Raw genomic sequence first — 22,348 nt, 5'->3', positions numbered from 1 at the left:
AAGATGGAGGAGGGGCCATGAGCCGAGAAGGCGGTGACCTCTGGAAACGGGGGTGGCTCTCAGTTGGTAGCCAGCAAGAAAAGCAACCTCTGTTTTACAACTGCAGGGAACCGAAGTCTGTCGGCGGCCCGAATGAGCAGGCAGTAGGTTCTCTCCTAGAGCTGCCTGGCGGGAACAGGCCCTGTGATTTTGTCATTTTCAGAATGTTATGTAATGGAATCTCGTAAGATGTGACCTTTTGAGATTGGCTTTTTTCACCCGCATGATGCCCTGGAGGTGCTTCCAAGTTACTGTGTGTATCAGTAGTTCCTTCCTTTTCTTTGATGAATAGTGTTCCTTGCCATGTATCATGGATTAACCATTCACCTATTAAGGGAGGTGTTTGGTTTCCAGTGTTCGGCTGTTATGAATAAAGCTGTCCTGAACAATCATGTTTGAGTAGTGTGTGGATATAAATTGTTATTTCTCTGGGATTGCTTATCATATGATAAGTAAAATTTTAGTTTGATAAGAAATTGCCAAACCGCATTTTGGAGTGGCTGTACCACCTCACATTCCCACGTGCAGTGTATGAGAAACACACTTTCTCTACATTCTTGTTAGCATTTGGCAATGTCACTGTTTATGTTACTGTTCAAATAGGCGTGGTGGTAGCTCGCTGTGGTCTTCATTTGCGTTTCCCTCATGGCTAATGATGCCGAATATCTTTCTGTGTGCTTGTTCGCCATCTGTATATCCTTTCTGGTGAAATGTCTCTTCATGTCTGTTTTTTATTTTGAGAGTTGTGTATTAGTCTGGTGGATGGTGGGTAGGGAGGCATGGTATTGTTTGGTGCTTTTTGGTTCTGAATGTAGGAGAAGAATGGAAGCTTCTGATCTTAGGACAGTCAGACATGGATGAAATGGCCATGCCTGTTTATATTTCCCCCAGCACTTCTTTGAGTGCCTGTTTCCCCATATCTTGGTAAATATTAAAGTTATTGACCTTTTTTTTGTCAGTTTGAGCGAAAATAGATGTGCCTTTGAGACTAAGCATCTTTTCAAAGGTTTTCAGCATTTGTATTTACTCTTCCAAGAGTTACCTGTTTGTAGCCTTTGCCACTATTTAAAACTAATCTTTAGTCACACCAATAATTCCGTTATTCATTTTTTTAAAAGAAAATTTACAAGTAAGGCTAATGTACTCTGAGTACCATCCTATTCCTTAACATACTGCCCCCAAACTTAGTAGGGGGTGGGTGTGCCGGCCTAGCTGTGGCCTGGTCGGTCTGGGTGGCCTGGGCTGGAATGACTGCTCTCTTCCATTAGGGTTTTCTGGGAATGTTCTCATTGTGAAGCCCAGCAAAGGAAACAAACATGTAAGCCATTTTTGAAGTCTGCTTGTGTCCAGTTTGCTGCTGTCCCATTAGCTAAAGCAAGTCATGTGGTTAAGGCCACCATCTGTGTGCGAGGGCACTGTTAAAAGGCGTAGGTATAAGGAGGCATGAAACGGGGGCCGTTATAGAACCAGTCTACCATGGCCCCCCTTTGGGTGCAATTAGTCACATGCCTCCCATGTGCATAATATGCTTTCCCCCATTCCAGGATCCCCAAAGATTTTCCAGTCGTGTCCTTATACTTGGAGTCTAAGATCTCATGCTTTATAATCAGATCTGTATGTGGTTACCTGGATGCAACTTCTCTTGGTCTGGGCCCTGTGAATGAAAGACAGGTCACAGCTGCTCCCCCCACCCCCACCTCTTCTTGTGGTGAGACAAGGACAGGACCACAGCAATAGACGCTCTCATTCAAAAGGGGAGGAATGGGAGGAATATTGCCTCACTGTCTGTAGCAATCCTAGAATCAGGTGGGAAAAATGTTGCCAGGTTCCTCTATTTTTGGTGGGTCTTAGCTTCACGTACTTGCTGCTTCAGAGGTGGTGAACGTGCCTTGATCCATCATCTTCCAAAGCCCTTGGCACCACCCTCCCTTTTCCACTTCCTGCCTTGGTCACTCCTGAAGAGAAAACATGCTCTGTGAGCAGTTTCTCATCCTTTTTCCTATCCACAGGTCACTGCACAGTTTGAATAATTTCAACCCAGCCCAGAGGCACTTAGGATAATACAACCTTCTCAAAAGCTTTGTGGGTTTTCTGTGCATCTGATTCCATTTCCCCAAAACCATACCCATAATTGTTTCAGAACTTTGTCTTATCTAGGCTTAGTAACTGCTATTCTGGGATGTCAGACAGTGTTCTTACGCTTTCCTAGGTTTGCCTATGTTCAGCTGAGAGAGTCTGTGGGGCAGCATCCTAAGTGTTTACTCAAGCTTTTGCTTGTGTCAGGTTTTCTACTGCCCCCTTGGCCAAAGCAGGTCACATAGCAAACCCAGAGTCAATATGGGCAGGTGTTGCAAAAGGTCATGGATTCAGGGAGGTACGAAAAAATGAGGCATTGATGTGTTCCATCTACCACAAAAGGTAATTTTGAAAAGTTTGGTGTGATGTGTGTGTGTGAACATGTTGTATGATATGATTCTGCATCTTGTTGTTTTCATTCAGTAATATCTTTTGGTGTGTGATCTATTCCTTTTTACTGCTATAAGAATGTCACCGTGCATGTATAGTGCATTTTACTGAGCCATTTCAGTGAGGAATAAACATTTATGTTATTTCCAATTTTTTCACTATTGCTGTATTTCAGATAGTCTAGGATGTACCTTTTTTTCTCACTTTAACATCTCTGATTCATGATGTCTTACAGTTATTTCACAGGGTTCTTTTGTTGGTACACAAACAGTGCTGCACTTTGCCATCAGTGTTTGGTTAGATTTGATGAAACACGGTATCAGCATTGATGAACATGCTGCATGGACTGATCTCCAAATTCGTTGTAACCATTTATGTTCTTATCCTTGCTCTCTCTCCCTGCCGACATTGGTGCCTGGTTAGATGTTTTCTTGTTTAGCCAACCTGCAAGAAATGAGACGGTATCTCGCTGCAGTGTTAAGTGCATATCCCTGATTACTACCTAGGTTAAACACGACCTCATATGTACTGGTCATTGATGTTTCCTTTCTGTGAATTGCCTGTTTAAATCTGTTGCCTGTTTTTTTATAGGGTTGTATTTGTCTTACTGATTTATAGGAATTCTTTATATGTGGTAGGCTCTAATATTTCATTAATGCATTGCAAATATCTTCTTCCAGTTGGAAGTTTATCTTTTCACTTTAAGTATAGAGTTCTTTTTTATAGATAATTTAAATATTAATGGAGTTGAATTTTTAAAATCAGTCTTTTTTATGTGTAGGCTTTTGTGTCTTAAAAATTCCTTCACTTCTACTACTGTAACTACCAATAGTGGTGGGCGATATTTCTTGAGCAGTTACTGTGTGTCAGGCACTGTTCTAAGTGCTTTACACGTAGTCACTTGTTACCTCAACAACCTTATTGGATAGTAATTATTAACTCCACTCTACACCAGGGAAATGGGGGTCAAGTAGCTGTGGTAGTTGAATAATGCCCCCTCCCTCCCACAAAGATAATCACATCCTAAACCCTGGAAACTGAATATTACCTTATATGACGAAGGATGAATATTACTTTATGTGGCTAACAATGTAATCAAGTTAAGGATCAAGGATCTCGAGGTGGGGAGAGGCCCCGCAGTGTCCGGGTGTGCCCAGGGGTGATCAGAGGTATCCTTATGAGAGGGAGGTTTTACTGCACAGAAGAAAAGGCAACGGGACCGAAGTGGCAGTGAGGCGGCCACAAGCAAGGAACGCCAGGAACCACTAGAAGCTGGAAGGAGCAAGGGGCAGATGACATTTTCATGTTGTCCATGGGTTTTGTCTTTAATGAATTCTCTCTCTTTTTCTCCTTTTAGGAGGGTTAGCTTGTCTCTTTTTTCTATTGGGTGATTTTGTTCCTAGGAGATCTTTATATGTGTATGACACGTGTACTTTCCAATAGGCAACATCATTTTTCACATGGCTTATGTTGTCTTCCCATTCAGACTTCTACATTTTTAATCAAATTGATCATTTTTTATTTATATATAGAGCTGTGATTTGCTTAAGAAGACTTTCCCTAACTTCACATTTTCTTCTAAGGTTTTGAGTCTTTTGCATGTTTAGGTTTTTCATATATCTGGAATTTATTTTTGAGAAAAGTGGGTGGGGACATCATTTAATTTCTTCCCCCACTACGGAGAATCGGTTACCTCAGTCCCATTGTTAAAAGGCCCGATTTCCTCCCTCGGACCGGCGTGGATCCCTTTCTGGCCTCCCTGACAGTCTGCTGCTCCGCCGGCCTCTCTGTAATACAGACACTGTTCATTCTTCTAGTTCTACACGGTTTGATGTTCACGAGGCCAAGCTCCCCGTCTTTTTCAAACTGGTTTTAGTACTTTTGTATGTTTACATGTTTAAAAGTTAAAAAGCATTTATTAGAGGAGCTTTAGAGCAGTTTAAGGTTCTTAGCAAAATTGAGGGGAAGGTACAGAGTTTCCCGCACGCCCGTGGCCCCCGCGCATGCACGGCCTCCCCCATGAGCAACAGACCCACCAGTGGTGCGTTTGTTAGATTCTGTGAACCTCCCCTGCCACCTCGGAACCACCCAAGACCACGGTTTACATTGGGGTTCACTCCTGGTGCTGTACATTCTTTGGGTTTGGACAAGTGTGTAATGACATGTGTCCACCGTTGCCCTAAAAATCCTCTGTGATCCATCTATTCATCCCACCCTCCCCCCAAAATCCTGGCAACCACAGACTTTTTTACCATCTCCATGATTCTGCCTTTTCCAAAATGTCATATAGTTGGACTCATACAGTGTGTAACCTTGTCAGATTAGCTTCTTTCACTTAGTAAAACATTTAAGTTTCCTACACTTCTTTTTGTGGTTTGATAACTTTTTTTTTTAGTGCTAAATAATGTTCTATCATTTGATTGTATTGCAATTTATTAATTCACCTGCAGAGGACACCTTGGTTTCTTCCAAGTTTTGGCAGTTATGAATAAAGTTGTTATAAACATATGGGCAGGTTTTTATGTGGACATAAGTTTTCAACACCTGAGGGTAAATATGGAGCACAGTTGCTGGATCATATGGTAACGCTATGTTTAATTTTGTAAGAACTTGCTAAACTTTTTCCAAAGTGATTTTTGTATTTATGTTTTCATATGCATTTTGGAATCACCTTCTACAATTCCTTGAAAAGTCTGGTTGACATTAAAATTGCAATTGCATTGACTTTATAGTTTATTTGAGAGAGAATTGATAACTTTGCTATAACCTTCTGCTCTCAAAAATGAGTTCTTTCTCCAGTTAGGTCACTTTTTATTATCTTCTAGTTAAGTCTTATAGTTGTATTGTTTCTTGCACATTTCTTATCAGTTATATTCCAAGTACATCATGTACTGATACCTTTCTTTTCCTACTATGTATTATAATTTGTTAGTGCTAGCACATAGGAGCTATTGATTTTTTTGTCATTAAAGTCTGACTTGTAGTCTTAGTTTTTTCTTTGTTTCTGGATTTGAGTTGTAGTAAGGAACGTTTTCCACACTTTTTTTCAGTCATGCTGGATATTCACCCATTTTTTTCCCTTATACTTCTGTGGTTTCACTTTTTATTTTTAGACCTTTGATCAGGTTGGAATTTATTCTGGGCTTGGTGTGAGGAACCAATCCAGTTTTGCCTTCTTTTCTAGGACTGTATAGTGTGCCGCTACCATTCTTTCCTTTCCTCACCAATTTGAGCTACTGCCTTGATGTTGGCTACGTTTCCATATTTCTGGCTCTTGTGTCCCACTGGCCCGTCCGGCGAGGCAGGCACAGTACCATGCTGTTTTATCAGAGGGGCTTTACAGTGTGTATCTGGTAGGGCTGGTGTGTACATGTGTGGGTAATTTATTCATTTTAGTGCTAGTGGGTCCTTTCATTTTGCAGACACATATCTATCTACAGCTGTGGAAGACGTTTAATGTTTATTTTTCATGAGTTTTCTTATGTAGTTTCTATTATCTGTCTATTCCTTGGTGCCCTGTTTTGAAAGTGTTTCTGCCCCTCTGGTTCATTGTTTAGGTGTGTCTATTCTGCAACTCAACCCTTTTATTGAGTCTTTTTACTATCAACAGCTCAATTTTTATTTAGATTGGTGTGTTTTCATAACCTTCTTAATTTGCTATCCTCCCATTTTTCAAAGTATGTAAAATATTCTTAGGATAAAAAATCCTGTCTGAATTGTTCTGCTAACTCTATTCCCTTGGAGTTAGGTTTCCTATTTGCTAAGTTTGTCTCTCCCCCACGGTCGTGCAGTTGGGTGGCCCGTCACAGTGCACTTACCTTTAGTTGTACGTCCCGTAGTGTCTGTCTGCTGTCTGCAGAGGCCGTTTGTCGGAATGTGTGGGAACTGCCACTGCTGCTTGTATCAGAAAGGGTATCGTGGGGGCTGAGCTGATGGGCAGGGGGAGCCTGGTTCTCTTTCCACTAGTGTCCTTTTGGGATACCACCTTGTCTTTATTACCCAAGCATCACATGCACTGCTCCTCCCTGGAGGCAGACTCCTTCTTGCTGACTCTTGGCTCACTGGGGATGGAGGTGGGGAGGTGCAGGGTTACGTCTGTGTTCTTGTTTCGGCGTCCCTGCTAGTCAGTCCCAGTGACCCAAGCCTTGTCTGGCTCGGTTTTCTACCACGAGCACGAAGCATCTTCCGTTTTGACACTATTTTCTTTTTTGGGGGCACCTGCATTGTTTTATATCTGGGTCAGTGGCATCCCTCTTCATTCTCTCAGTTCTCCTTCTCTCCTTTTCTCTCTCTCTCCCCGTTTAACTCCGTCTCTCAATCTCTCCCTTTTTGTCTTTCAGCGATTTCTCACATTTTGTGGTCAACTAGAGTTTCCTTTCTTGTTTTGAACACAAGTATATATTGGCTTTTAAAAGATTTTGCAAGTGTTTTTGTGGATTTGCTGCAGGAGGAGAAGGCTGTAGCCTTGATTTATTTTATCATCTTGAAACTGAAACTTCATTATTTTTTCTCTTTTCTTTCCTTTTTCAAATTTTGAAACAAATTTTTATTTGTTAAAAAAAAGTTTAGAAAATTATAGCCACATCCAGAGCCATATTTGTTTTAAAGAATAGATTATTACAATTTATGGTATATACTTGGTTAGTTGCCCTTTAAATAATAAGTATAGCAATGAGTTAATTTTTAAAAATAGGATGTATAGAAAAGTGCAGAGGATGGAATTCTTTGAAAATCCTTAAATTATTTACAGTCTGCATCTAACTTAAAAAATGTGTTCATTGTATAGAAGAAAATAGAGACGTGCACAGCAAACACTGATGTACCCTGTTGTCTACCACTCTGGCCTGTCAGATGTCCATATCTTGCCACATTTCCTTTAGATTAAAAAATAATAGGTAGGATGTCACAGATGCAGTTGAAGTCTCTTACATGGACTTCCTTTATCCTGTGCTCTTCACTACCGCTCCTAAGGAAACCACTGATGGGGTTATTTTGGTTATATTTACCATGTTTTTGTGCAATCATTACATATGAAAGTATCAACAAAGTATTATATTTTCCCGTTTTAAAAGCTGTATATTAATGACATCATATTGTGCATATCTATATGTAATTTACATTTCAAATCAACTTTGTTTTATTTATTTAATTATTTAATTATTTATTAATTAAGGTATCATTGGCATACAATCGTATGCTCAGATTTCACATGAGCAACGTTGTGATGTTATTTTTCAGGAAGATTGGTTATTTCAGTCTCACCGAGCCCTCTTTCTGGTGTTTGAGGAATTTTGGATTGAAGAGGCTTCTTGTGCCTTTTCATAGTCCTGGAGCGATGGGAGTCATCGTATGTGAGTGGCGTGGGTGTCAGCTTGGAGCACAAAGTCTCTCCTGCCTTCTGGTCCGGTCACAGTGCCTGTCTCTGCTGTCTGTGCCGGTAAGCTGCATGCAGGGGGAAGCCTCTGTGTTGATCCCCTAAGCTGCCGTGGGCAGGGAGGCCCTTGGGATGGCCTGAGATGATGGTGGGGGTGTCAGGTGATCAGCACGGGAATCTGCCACGAGTTCATAGCCCTTTTACGCCTCCCGGTCACCATGCCTGTCTCTGCTGTCTGTGCCAGTCAGTCACACACCGGGAGTGGCCTCTAGGTTGATCCCCTAAGCTGCCTTTGGCTGGTGGCCCTTGGGACGGCCTAGGGAGATGGCGGCGGTTGCTGGCCAGCGATGCGGTTGTTTGCAGGGAAGGCAAAGCCCTTTGGTGCTTCTCACTCGCCGTGCCTGTCTCCACTGTCTGGGTCAGTTGGTCACGCGCAAGGAGAAGCCTTTGTGTTAAACTGTGTAGTTGCTGTAGGCGGGGCTGCTCTCATGCTTGTCTGTAGTAATGGCATGGACAGTGGGATTGTGTGCAGGTACTGGCGGGGAGGAAGGAGTGGCAGGCTGCTTATGGCAGTGAGGGACCTGGGGCTGCATTGCCAATCTGGGGGATGAAGCCCCTGAAGCTCCCAAAAGTTCCCAACCTGCTGGGCTGAGTGTGCCAGGCTGATTTTGTCCACCTGTTCCTTCTGCTAAACCCTTGCCCCTTTAGCAGCCTTCTGACTGGTGAGAAGTCTTGCAAAGCACCTGCTTTTCTTTTGTTCCAGGGCAGCCTGTCATGGGAACCTCTTCACAGTCTTAGTCTCCGACTTTGCTTTTCAGCCCCTCTGATCTCCAGAGCACCCTGCAGTGTGTGGGTGTGTGCTCCCAGGGTAGATTTCTAGGGCTGGGTATTTAGCAGCCCTGTGCTTCCACTCCCTCCCCACTCTGATTCTCCTCTTCTCACTGGTGAGCTGGGGTCGGGGGTGTGCTCGGGTCCCCTGGGTGGCGGGTTTTTACTTTACCCTTTTCTGTGAGATGTTTTCTTCTCCCAGATGTAGACTGGCTGGTGTACTGTTGCTTCTGGTCACTGTTTTAGGAATAGTTGTACTTGCTGTATTTTCAAAATATATGTGGTTTTGGGAGAAGATTTCCACCAAACTTCTCATGCCACCATGTTTTTTTCCCTCTTCAACCTTGTTTTTTTAATTGAAATATAGTTGATATACAATATTATATTGGTTTCAGATGCACAACACAGTGATTCGATAATTATGTACATTACTAAATGCTCACCCTGATAAGTGCAGTTACCATCTGTCAAAACACAAAGAAATTACAGTATTATTGGCTGTAATCTCTATTCTGTCCTTCCATCCCCATGACTATTTTATGATTGGAAGTGTGTACCTCTTTATCCCCTTCATATATTTCACCCCCTCCTCTCCCAACTCCTCTGTGGCAACCAGCAGTCTGTTCTCTGTGTTTTGTTTATTAGTCTATTACTATTTTGTTTGTTCATTCGTTTGTTTAGTTTTTTAGATTCTACCTACAAGTGAAATTATGTGTGGTATTTGTCTGACTTATTTCACTCAGCATAATAACCTCTCAGTCCATCCATGTTGTCAAGAATAGCAAGAGCTTATTCTTCATTATGGCTGAATAATATTCCTTTGAATATATGTGCCACTTCTTTATTCATCTACTGATGGACACTTATATTGCTTCCATATCTTGTATTTATTGTAGCAATATTTACAATAGTCAAGATGTAGACTCCACTTTGTGTTTGAGATTTATCCATGTTAATAGATGTAGCTCTAATTTGTTCACTTAACAATCCATGCTGTAAATATACCACAATTTATTCTTTTGCTGATGGTCATTTAGGTTGTTTCCCATTTGTCTTTATTATAAACAGTGGTGCTATGAGCATTCTTTAAATGTTTCTTTGTGCATATACATTAGAGTCTCTCTAGGGTATATAGTTATAATTGTAGTGCTGGATTACAGGATATACACGTCTTTAACTTAATTAGTTTTTGCCAAATTGCTCTCCAAAGTGGTAGTACCAATTTGCACTTCCACTTAGAAGTGTGTGAGTCCCTGTTTCTGCAGCACTCATCAACAGTGGGTATTACTGGACTTAATTACTCCCGCACTTAGGAGGGTGAAATTGTATTGCTGTGTAAATTTAAATAGCATTTCCTGATTATTAATGGAATTGAGTAACCTTTCAATTTTTTATTGGCCATCAGGTTTCACTTCTATGATTTGCATGTTCATTTCTTTGCCCAGTTTTTATTGGATTGTGTTTTCTTGTTAAGAATTTCTTTAGTAGTAGCCTGGATATGAATACTTTGTTACATGACTATAAACATCTTGCCTCAGATTATGGCCTGTCTTTTCACTTTGCTTATGGTATCTTCTGGTATATAGATGTTAAAAAATGTACTTTTAAATAGGTACTATACTCACATGGTTAACAATACTCTTAAGTGTCAAGGAAATGATCTCCTCTCTTGTCCCCCATCTGTCACCCCTCCAGCACTTTTACTCATTTCTTGTGCATCCTTCCAGACTTTCTTTATGTGCCTACTATACGCAAGCAAGTACAAATACGTATCCCTCTGCGGGCAGATATGTTTGTCTTTCCTTAATGGTTTGTATTTTTAGTTACTTGTTTAAGTTTTCTTACCCTGAATTTTCAAGATGTTTTATGTTTTCCTCTTAAGGTTTTATACTTTTACTCTAACTTTGTCATATTTTAATATGGAAAGTTAATTGTCTTAGAACCATTGACTGAGTTGCGTGTATTTTCTCCCTGATTTGTTCTGAGAACTTCCTCTTGTGGTATGTATCTGGCTCCCATTTGTATGTAGGTCTGTTTTGACTTCCTTGCTGCTCAGTTTCATTGGTGTATTTATTCATCCCTGTAGAAATACAACTGTTGTAATTACTATAGCTTTGTAAGAAATCTTAAGATCAATCCTACCATTTCCAACTCCCCAGATTGTCTTGGCTATTCTTGGTCTCATTAGCATATGATTAGATTTGATTGGAATGGCATGAAATTTATAGATTAATTTGGGGAAGAAGTTTTCTCTTTTGGATATTGAGCCTTCCTAGTCATGAACATAACACATCTAATTATTTATATAAGTATTTTAAGTGTCTTTGGTAAGCATAATATTTTCTCTATAAAACGCTTGCATACCTTTTTGTTAGATTTATTCTTTAAACCTTGTGTTTTTTGTGCTATTATAAATTGTGCATTGTTTAAAGATTACATTTTCTAATTGTTTGTTGCTATTATATAAGATCACAAGTGACGTTTCTGTATTGGTTGTCAAAATCTCCAGTCTCTTTTATTCTTTTTTTAATTGGAAGTATTGTTGATATACAATGTTATACTGGTTTCAAGTATACAGCACAGTGGTTTAGCAGTTACCCATATTATTAAATCCTTACCTCAAGTAGTGCGGTTACTTTCTGTCAACATAGGAAGGTGTTAAAAATCATTAATAGTGTGTCTTTAGAAAATCTCGGATTTTCCACATATTTAGATACACAGTAAATAATGACATTTTTGTCTTTCCTTTTCAATCTTATGTTGTCTGCCTCCCCCCCACCCCCACCCACCAGGCAGTCACATCCCCGTACTTGCTAGGGCCTCCAGCACCCACTGAAAGGGGAGGTCACTGAACAGTCTTCATTTGTTGCTGACTGTAAAAGGAACAAGCTTAACATTTCACCTTAAGTCTGATGTAGGTTTTAATTACTTCTATTAAGATAATACTAGCTGCTACAACAGGCATCAAAATCTCAATGTCTGTCTCCAAAAATAAGTTTCTTGCTTGCTTAAGTGTCGAATCCTGTATTTTTGATGAGTGGTCAGTTCTTTAAACGATCACAGAAGGGACCCAGGTTTTTTCCATCTAGTAGCTTCCTAGCGAACGAAAGAATGTGGAGGGTCACGTATAGGATGTTATGAGTCAGGGCAGAAGTGGTGCGCACCACGTATGCCTTCATTCCAGTCGCCAGGACTCAGTCATCTCACCACGTGTAGCGGTGAAGAAGGCCGGATTCTCTAGTACCCCTTGTACCCAGAAGGAAGAAGAAAGGGTTGTGAACAGCCAGGCAGTTTTTGCCACAGTCTGCCCTTATCTTTGCCAAATGTCTATTTCATCTTCCTCACCCACATGTAGGGACACACACTAGGTCACATCTAGTCACTATCTTCAGATCAAATTCCAGATGTGGTGATGCGCAAGCTCTCCAGGTCCTGATGGAGGTCCGTGTCATCTCTGATTTATGAAATCAGGAGACAAACCCAGACCACCCCACCCCCAGCAAATGGCCAGTGGGGAGGCAGGTGTAGGACAAAGCCCAAGAAGTTTTGTTCAGAACAGGGAAGAAGAGGAGACACAGCAGCCTGTGGTCAGCAGCAGTGAGTGAATGCAGCCGGGCAAGCTCTGGGCGTCCTCTCTACCTGCTTAGTTTCACATGCCAGTAATGGCACCCAAGGGGCATTACTAGAGATAATTCTCAAAACTGATTTATGTGCTCGGGGGTTTCCTTCCATTCTAATTTGTTAAGAGATTAAAAAAGTATCATGAATTGGGTATAAAAACTTTTATCAATTGCCTTTTCTGTATCTACTGAGGTGATCACAGATTTTTCTTTTTTAATGTGTTAATGTGGTGATTTACATGGAAAGATTAGATTAGAATTTATTTACACTTGTATTACCGGGATATGCTCTTGAGGTCATGAGATATTGCCTTCTAAAGTCTGATTTGCTAACATTTTATTTAGAATTTTTCTCTCTATTTTCATAAGTGAGATTGGCACATAATTTTCATTACTTTTAACTGTTCTTGTCTGTCATTTAAGAGTTTACTGGTATCATAAAATCAATTGAAGAGCTTTCCCTTCTTTTCTATTTTCTGAAACATTGTATCTAAGACAGAACTGCCTGTTAAACTGTCTGGGCCTGGTGTTTTGGTATTATTTTTGTGAGTAGGGTAACTATTGATTTGCTTTCTTTTATAGGCTTATTCAGATTTTCCATTTCTTCTCGAGTTTGTTTTGGCAAACCATTTTTCTAGGAAATGTTCCATTTCACTTAACTTTTCATGTGGATTGCATACAGTTGCTCAGAGTAATCTGTTTTGCTTAAAAAACTCTTTAAGTCTGTGATAACTATTCTTTTTCATTCCTAATGTTGTTTATACTCTTTCCTCATCATTCTTGCTGTGGGTTTGCTATTTTATAAGTTTTTGCAAAGAACAAGCTTTTAGTTTTATTAATCCTTTTTATTGATATTCAGTCTCATTTTAGTTTCATGTATACAGCACAGTGGTTCAACACTTACCCATATTATTAAATCCTTACTCCCACTAGCACAGATACTATCAACTTATGTTGATAAGAAGGTTGTTACAGAATCATTGGCTTTATTCTCTGTGACCAGCCTACATTATGATTGAAAATTTTTGTGCCCCTTTGCTGCTAGGGTTCTTGTTTGTGGAGTTGAAGAATGAACTTCACAAACACTCAAGGTAGGAGAGCAAGTGAGAGGCTTTTATTTAGAGCTAAAGTGAGAGTACAGAGCTACTGGCTCACACCAGGAGGGGACAAAAGAGCCCCGGGTTGGTGCATTGTCTAGGGGTTTTATGGGTGGTTGAGAGACAAAGGGCTAGGGATGTACACCTGCTAAGCGGTCCAAAAATATTTATCTTTGAAGAGACACTAAGTTTCTTATTAATTTTCTGGGTTATTTACAAGAAATTTACTGCTCTGATTTCCTCCAAGGATAGCAGGTTCCTGGTCTGGAAGCATGTCACTCAAGACTGCCTGCTTTGCTCCCAAGGTGAGCTGAGTTATTGTCTGTTTGTTAAACAGTATGTTAAGAACCTTACTTTTTAACTAATAGGGTTTTTATTTTTTTATTTTTTTAATTTTGGTATCATTAATCTACAGTTACATGAAGAACATTATGTTTACTAGGCTCCCCCCTTCACCAAGTCCCCCCCACATACCCCTTCACAGTCACTATCTTATCTGCATAGTAAGATGCTGTAAAAATCACTACTTGTCTTCTCTGTGTTGCACAGCCCTCCCCGTACCCCCCTCGCACTATACATGCTAATCGTAATGCTCTCTTTCTTTTTCCTCACCCTTATCCCTCCCTTCCCTCCCATCATCCCCAGTCCCTTTTCCTTTGGTAACTATTAGTCCATTCTTTTTTACGTATTTTTTTATTTATTTTTATTTTGGTATCATTAATGTACAGTTACAGAAAGAATATTATGTTTATTAGGTTCCCCCCTTTACCAAATCCCTCCCCCCCACATACCCCTTCACAGTCACTGTCCATCTGCATAGTAAGATGCTGTAAAATCACTACTTGTCTTCTCTGTTTTGCACAGCCCTCCTGGTGTCCCCCACGCACTACACATGCTAATCGTAATGCCCTCTTTCTTTTCTCCCCACCCTTATCCCTCCATTCCCACCCATTGTCCCCAGTTCCTTTCCCTTTGGTAACTATTAGTCCATTCTTGGATTCTTGGATTCTGTGATTCTGCTGCTGTTTTGTTCCTTCAGTTTTCCTTTGTTCTTATACTCCACATATGAGTGAAATCATTTGGTACTTGTCCTTCTCCGCTTGGCTTATTTCAGTGAGCATAATACCCTCTAGCTCCATCCATGTTGTTGCGAATGGTAGGATCTGTTTTTCTCTTATGGCTGCATAATATTCCATTGTGTTTATGTACCACATCTTCTTTATCCATTCATCTACTGATGGACATTTAGGTTGCTTCCATATCTTGGCTGCTGTAAACAGTACAGCGGTAAACATAGGGGTGTATCTGTCTTTTTCAAACTGGAGTGCTGCATTCTTAGGGTAAATTCCTAGAAGTGGAATTCCTGGGTCAAGTGGTATTTCTATTTTGAGTATTCTGAGGAACGTCCATACTGCTTTCCACAATGGTTGAACTAATTTATATTCCTACCAGCAGTGTAGGAGGGTTCCGCTTTCTCCACAACCTCGCCAACATTTGTTGTTGTTTGTCTTTTCGATGATGGTGATCCTTACCGATGTGAGGTGATATCTCATTGTGGTTTTAATTTGCATTTCTCTGATGATTAGCGATGTGGAGCATCTTTCCATGTGCCTGTTGGTCATCTGGATTTCTTCTTTAGAGCACTGTCTGTTCAGCTCCTCTGCCCATTTTTTAATTGGATTATTTGCTTTTTGTTTGTTGAGGCGTGTGAGCTCTTTATATATTTTGGATTTCAGTCCTTTATCGGATCTGTTGTTTATGAATATGTTCTCCCATACTGTAGGATACCTTTTTGTTCTATTGATGGTGTCCTTTGCTGTACAGAAGCTTTTTAGCTTGATATAGTCCCACTTGTTCATTTTTGCCTTTGTTTCCCTTGCCTGGGGAGATATGTTCATGAAGAAGTAACTCATGTTTATGTCCATGAGATTTTTGCCCATGTTTTTTTCTAAGACTTTTATGGTTTCATGACTTACATTCAGATATTTGATCCATTTAGAATTTACTTTTGTGTATCGGGTTAGACAGTGATCCAGTTTCATTCTCTTACATGTAGCTGTACAGTTTTGCCAGCACCATCTGTTGAAGAGATTTCCCCATTGTATGTCCATGGCTCCTTTATCGTATATTAATTGGCCATATATGTTTGGGTTAATGTCTGGAGTCTCTATTCTGTTCCAGTGGTCTGTGGCTCTGTTCTTGTGCCAGTACCAAATTGTCTTGATTACTATGGCTTTGTAGTAGAGCTTGAAGTTGGGGAGCGAGATCCCCCCCACTTTCTTATTACTTCTCAGGATTGCTTTGGCTATTTGGGGTCTTTGATGGTTCCATATGAATTTTTGAATTATTTATTCCAGTTCATTGAAGAATGCTGTTGGTAATTTGACAGGGATTACATCAAATCTGTATATTGCTTTGGGCAGGATGGCCATTTTGACTATATTATTTCTTCCTAGCCAGGAGCATGGGATGAGTTTCCATTTGTTAGTGACCTCTTTAATTTCTCTTAAAAGTGTCTTGTAGTTTTCAGGGTATAGGTCTTTCACTTCCTTGGTTAGGTTTATTCCTAGGTATTTTATTCTTTTTGATGCTATTGTGAATGGAATTGTTTTCCTGATTTCTCTTTCTATTAGTTCATTGTTAGTGTATAGGAAAGCTACAGATTTCTTTGTGTTTGTGTTAATTTTGTATCCTGCAACTTTGCTGAATTCAGATATTAGTTCTAGTAGTTTTGCAGTGGAGTCTTCAGGGTTTTTTATGTACAGTATCATGTCATCTGCAAATAGTGACAGTTTGACTTCTTTACCAATCTGGATTCCTTGTATTTCTTTGTTTTGTCTGATTGCTGTGGCTAGGACCTCCAGTACCACGTTGAATAACAGTGGGGAGAGTGGGCATCCCTGTCCTGTTCCCGATCTCAGAGGAAAAGCTTTCAGCTTCTCGCTGTTCAGTATGATGTTGGCTGTGGGTTTATCATATATGGCCTTTATTATGTTGAGGTACTTGCCCTCTGTGCCCATTTTGTTGAGAGTTTTTATCATGAATGGATGTTGAATTTTGTTGAATGCTTTTTCAGCATCTATGGAGATGATCATGTGGTTTATGTCCTCCTTTTTGTTGATGTGGTGGATGATGTTGATGGATTTTCGAATGTTGTACCATCCTTGCATCCCTGGGATGAATCCCACTTGGTCATGGTGTATGATCCTCTTGATGTATTTTTGAATTCGGTTTGCTGATATTTTGTTGAGTATTTTTGCATCTTTGTTCATCAGGGATATTGGTCTGTAGTTTTCTTTTTTGGTGGGGTCTTTGCCTGGTTTGTGTATTAGGGTAATGTTGACTTCATAGAATGAGTTGGGGAGTATTCCCTCCTCTTCTATTTTTTGGAAAACTTTAAGGAGAATGAGTGTTATGTCTTCTGTGTATGTCTGATAAAATTCCAAGGTAAATCCATCTGGTCCGGGGGTTTTGTTCTTGGGTAGTTTTTTGATTACTGATTCAATTTCATTGCTGGTAATTGGTCTGTTTAGATATTCTGTTTCTTTCTGGGTCAGTCTTGGAAGGTTGTATTTTTCTAGGAAGTTGTCCATTTCTCCTAGGTTTTCCAGCTTGTTAGCATATAGGTTTTCAAAGTATTCTCTAATAATTCTTTGTGTTTCTGTGGGGTCTGTCGTGATTTTTCCATTCTCATTTCTGATTCTGTTGATGTGTGTTGACTCTTTTTCTCTTTATAAGTCTGGCTAGAGGCTTATCTATTTTGTTTATTTTCTCGAAGAACCAGCTCTTGGTTTCGTTGATTTTTTCTTTTGTTTTATTCTTCTCAATTTTATTTCTTCTCTGATCTTTATTATGTCCCTCCTTCTGCTGACCTTAGGCCTCATTTGTTCTTCTTTTTCCAATTTCGATAACTGTGACATTAGACTATTCATTTGGGATTGTTCTTCCTTCTTTAAATATGGCTGGATTGCTATATATTTTCCTCTTAAGACTGCTTTTGCTGTGTCCCACAGAAGTTAGGGCTTTGTGTTGTTGTTGTCTCTTGTTTCCATATATATTGCTGGATCTCCATTTTAATTTGGTCATTGATCCATTGATTATTTAGGAGCATGTTGTTAAGCCTCCATGTGTTTGTGAGCCTTTTTGCTTTCTTTGTGCAATTTATTTCTAGTTTTATACCTTTGTGGTCTGAAAAGTTGGTTGGTGGGATTTCAATGTTTTGGAATTTACTGAGGCTCTTTTTTGTGAGCTAGTATGTGGTCTATTCTGGAGAATGTTCCATGTGCACTTGAGAAGAATGTGTATCCTGTTGCTTTTGGATGTAGAGCTCTATAGATGTCTGTTAGGTCCATCTGTTCTAGTGCGTTGTTCAGTGCCTCTGTCTACTTAGTTATTTTCTGCCTGGTGGATCTGTCCTTTGGAGTGAGTGGTGTGTTAAAGTCTCCCAAAATGAATACATTGCATTGTGTTTCCTCCTTTAATTCTGTTAGTATTTGTTTCACATATATTTGTGCTCCTGTATTGGGTGCATATATGTTTATAATGGTTATATCCTCTTGTTGGACTGAGCCCGTTATCATTATGTAATGTCCTTCTTTATCTCTTGTTATTTTCTTTATTTTGAAGTCCATTTTGTCTGATACTAGTATTGCAACACCTGCCTTTTTCTCTCTGTTGTTTGCATGAAATATCTTTCTCCATCCCTTGACTTTTAAGCTGTGCATGTCTTTATGTTTGAGGTGTGTCTCTTGTAAGCAGCATATAGATGGGTCTTGCTTTTTTATCCATTCTATTATTCTGTCTTTTGATTGGTGCATTCAGTCCATTTACATTTAGGGTGATTATTGAAAGATATGTACTTAATTGCCATTGCAGGCTTTAGATTCGTGGTTACCAAAGGTTCAAGGTTAACTCGTTTACTACCTTACTGTCTGACTTAACTCACTTATTGAGCTGCTATAAACACAGTCTGATGATTATTTCTTTCCCTTCTTTTTCCTCCTCCTCCATTCTTCATATGTTGGTTGTTTTGTTCTGTGCTCTTTTTAGGAGTGCTCCCATCTAGAGCAGTCCCTGTAGGATGCCCTGTAGAGGTGGTTTGTGGGAGGCAAATTCCCTCAAATTTTGCTTGTCGGGGAATTCTTTAATCCCTCCTTCATATTTAAATGATAATTGTGCTGGATACAGTATCCTTGGTTCAAGGCCCTTCTGTTTCATTGCATTAAATATATCATGCCATTCTCTTCTGGCCTGTAAGGTTTCTGTTGAGAAGTCTGATGATAGCCTGATGGGTTTTCCTTTGTAGGTGACCTTTTTTCTCTCTGGCTGCCTTTAATACTCTGTCCTTGTCTTTGATTTTTGCCTATTTAATTATTATGTGTCTCGGTGTTGTCCTCTTTGGGTCCCATCTCTCGGGACTTCTGTGTGCCTCTGTAGACTGAGGAGCTATTTCCTCCCCCAGTTTGGGGAGGCTCTCAGCAATTATTTCTTCAAAGACACTTTCTATCCCTTTTTCTCTCTCTTCTTCCTCTGGTACCCCTATAATGCGGATATTGTTCCTTTTGGATTGGTCACACAGTTCTCTTAATATTGTTTCATTCTGGAGATCCTTTTCTCTCTCTCTGCGCCAGCTTCTATGCATTCCTGTTCTTTGCTTTCTATTCCATCAATGGCCTCTTGCATCTTATCCATTCTGCTTATAAATCCTTCTAGAGTTTGTTTCACTTCTGTAATCTCCCTCTGGACGTCTGTACTCTCCCTACGGACTTCATCCCTTAGCTCTTGCATATTTCTCTGCAGCTCTGTCAGCATGTTATGATTTTTATTTTGAATTCTTTTTCAGGGAGACTGGTTCGGTCTGACTCTGCAGATCCTTTCTCAGGTGTTGTTTGAACTATCTTGGAGTGGCTGCCACGCGCTGCCACTCTCCCTCTACTGGGCTGGTGTGTTGGGGTCTGTGCCAGTTGGAGGAACAACTGGCAGGCTGCTTAGTGCTGTGAGGGGCTTCAGAGCTGCACTGCCTCCCCGGGGTTTAGGGTGCCTAAGTTTCCCCGGGATTCCCAGCTGCTGGCTAAGGGTGCCAGGACAAGTTCGTCCAGCTATGGGATCCCTGTCTCTTTAAGACTTGCAGAAAGCACTAGCTTTTCTTTTGTCTCAGGGGCGCCGGTTGCGGGGACCTGCCCACAGGTTTTGGTTTTTTGTTTCTCTAATATCCAGCACCCCGTGCACCTTGAGTCTGTGCTCTGGGTGTGGATTTCTAGAGCTGGTTGTTTATCAGTCCTGGGTTTCACTCCCTCCCCGTTCTGACTCCTTTCTTCCCGCTGGGTTTTGGGGTCTGGGAGCATTTGGGTCCCACCTGGCCGTGGCTTGTATCTTACCCCCTTCGTGTGATGTTGAGTTCTCACAGGTGTAGATGTATCCTGGCTGTTGTACTGCATCCACTGGTGTCTCTTTTAGGAATAGTTGTATTTATTGTATTTTCATAAATACATATGTTTTGGGGAGGAGATTTCCTCTGAACTACTCATGCCATCTTCTTCCCCTGATCCCTCTCTTTTTTTGTTATTTGATGGTTTTCTGTAGTGCTATGGTTGGATTTCTCTTTTTTAATTTTTTGTATCTATTATTATTATAGGCTTTAGGTTTGTGGTTACCAAAGGCTCAAGGATAGCTTCCTTACTATATAACAGTCTATATTAAGTTGCTGATTGCTGTATTTCAAACACAGCCTAAAAGTGCTTTTTTTCCTTCTTCTTCCCCCACCCTTCATGTATTAGATGTCCTAATCAAAACTATTTAGCTTTAGGAACATTTTCATCTACAGCAATCCCTTTAACATCCTGTAATGCTGGTTTTGTTGTTATAAATTCTTTGTGCCTTCCTTCACCTGGAGATTATTTAACCCCTGCTTCAAATTAAATTATAATCTTGCTGGGTTGAGGATTCTTGGTTGAAGGTCTTCCTGTTTCAGTACGTTAACTATTTCATGCCTCTCCCTTCTGGCCTGTAAAGTTTCTGCTGAGATGTGCGCTCATAGCCTGATGGAGTTTCCCTTGTAAGTCATCTTTACAATGATCTTGGCAATATGTTTCTGGATATGATACCAAGCATAAAACAGATATGTTTGTAGGGAAGGTAGTGGATATATTTAAACAAAGTGGGTATCATGGCTGCTAAGAGATGAAGGCCCTCAGTAGAGTCTGAGCTACTTCACTTCCACTTTCCTAGGGCCTGAAAAAGTCTGTATACTCGCAGGAGGATGTCTTCCTGCCAAAGTGTTCTTTGATCTACCATCTACATGATCGTGCATTGATTCTCCTCCTTCTCCTCTTTTTCCTTTTTCTTGTCATTCAGCCAACCCAGGATGCGATGGAAAACCTGGCAGCTGAAGCCCTCACGGGCCGCATTGTCCACGTGATCCTGCAGGACCTCCAAGCTGGGGAAAACCCGGCAGCAGCCCAGGCACCTGAAGCCGCTGTCCACGGCTACCAGCCACTCAGGCGTCTTGGCCCTGGGGATCTCCTCCTGGGCTGGAGGCTCCCCTGCACTGCCAGCCTGCTCCCTCTCCTCTGAGGCTTCGCTATAGTTGCTGACATCTATGAGTTCCCGTGTAGACAAGCGACTCCACATGTCTGAGGCCTTTTCATGCTTTTTTTCAGCCTCTTCAGATTCTCTTTTGGTCTTCTTTGAGGCGGGCTCATAGACTTCCACCTCATCCCATGCTACAGCCACGCCTCTTTTCATCTGGACCGGCCTGTAGTATATCTCCTTGACGGGTGCCGTTCCCAGGTATGGTGGAAAGGGGTCTTGAGTACAGGTGGAGGAAAATTCCCATTCCTCCAAGGCCTCGGGTAGAGTAATCTCAAGAGGCTGAGTTTGAAGAATATACTGATGCCACTGAAGGATTCCTCCTCCTTCTCCTCCTCCTGGGAAAGGAAATTTCAGACATGAGAAAACTACAAAAACTGTGCGAAGTCTGTAGTAGTTGAGATGGTCATGAGAATATTCCTATGTGGGCACATGGCCTGGAAGTACATACATATGTGAAATCACAGAATGCCGTGTGACATACATTTTATCTGAGGTATGTGTGTGGTGTGATTATGTGGGATTGAGGGTGTGGAGGTGTGTGTATGTTCTGGGACATACCTGGTGAGTGTTTCTGACATTGGTAAGGGGGTGGTGAATGACGGTGTACAGGTGTGGGTGTGAGTGAGTTTGTGCTGATCCGAGGGAAGAGGTCATTGAATTCCCACCCTGTTACCAGCACAGCCCACCATCTCACAGCTGTCCCAGTGTTCACACGGGGAACTGCCCTATCCTTGAAAGCACACCCCCCATTTGTCCCTCTGCAGAGGCTTCAGTCTTAGTTCCTCTGCCCTGAAGCCCTTTCCTGTTTTTGAAGGGAAAGTGGAGTAAGTAGGGATTGGGCCGAGCCACGCCAGCTATTCATCCCGTGCAGCCTTTGTGTCTCCCTTACCGTCCTCAGCAGCACCAGGAAGCTTCCCTGGAAACGACACACAGGAGAAATACTCCGAGACAGAGGACTCTTCTCCCGGTGTCTGACTGCGGTCTGGGACCACACGTGCCTCCGGCTGAGGAGAATCCTCTTGAGAATTCTGGAATTCTGAGGAATGAATACAAAAAGCAGATGTGGCATTTTCTGGGATCTGTATCCATTCAAAAAAGACATGTTAAGTCGATTATCAGGTTAGGCATTGAAACCCACCCCCCTCCCCCATGAAATTAAGCATTTGAAACTTCACTTGCTCCAAAATATAAGGAAACGATTATGAAAATTGTGGGCAGTAGATGTCAGTGATATTGGGCATCTTGTGTGTGTTGTTTCTAAAGATGTATATTGCAGTATATCAGAGGCTCAGGTTCTCGCCTCGTACATAGTAAGTTGCCTGTATTATTTGATG

At 41.0% G+C, this 22,348-nt stretch overlaps 1 long non-coding RNA gene across 1 annotated transcript; it reads left to right on the top strand.

The window, feature by feature from the left end:
- Window positions 1–7,798: 7,798 nt before the first annotated feature.
- On the top strand, window positions 7,799–22,047 carry LOC140846224 (uncharacterized). The gene is made up of 3 exons (XR_012125181.1): window positions 7,799–7,942; window positions 13,672–13,729; window positions 20,778–22,047. It is a non-coding gene; the product is annotated as an uncharacterized lncRNA (long non-coding RNA).
- The last annotated feature ends 301 nt before the right edge of the window (window positions 22,048–22,348 follow it).

The sequence above is a fragment of the Manis javanica genome, chromosome 14 (assembly GCF_040802235.1).
Source record: "Manis javanica isolate MJ-LG chromosome 14, MJ_LKY, whole genome shotgun sequence".
NCBI classification, from domain to species: Eukaryota; Metazoa; Chordata; class Mammalia; order Pholidota; family Manidae; genus Manis; species Manis javanica.
The sequence above is the reverse complement of the archived record's forward strand: the minus strand, read 5'-3'. Positions and strand labels throughout refer to the sequence as shown.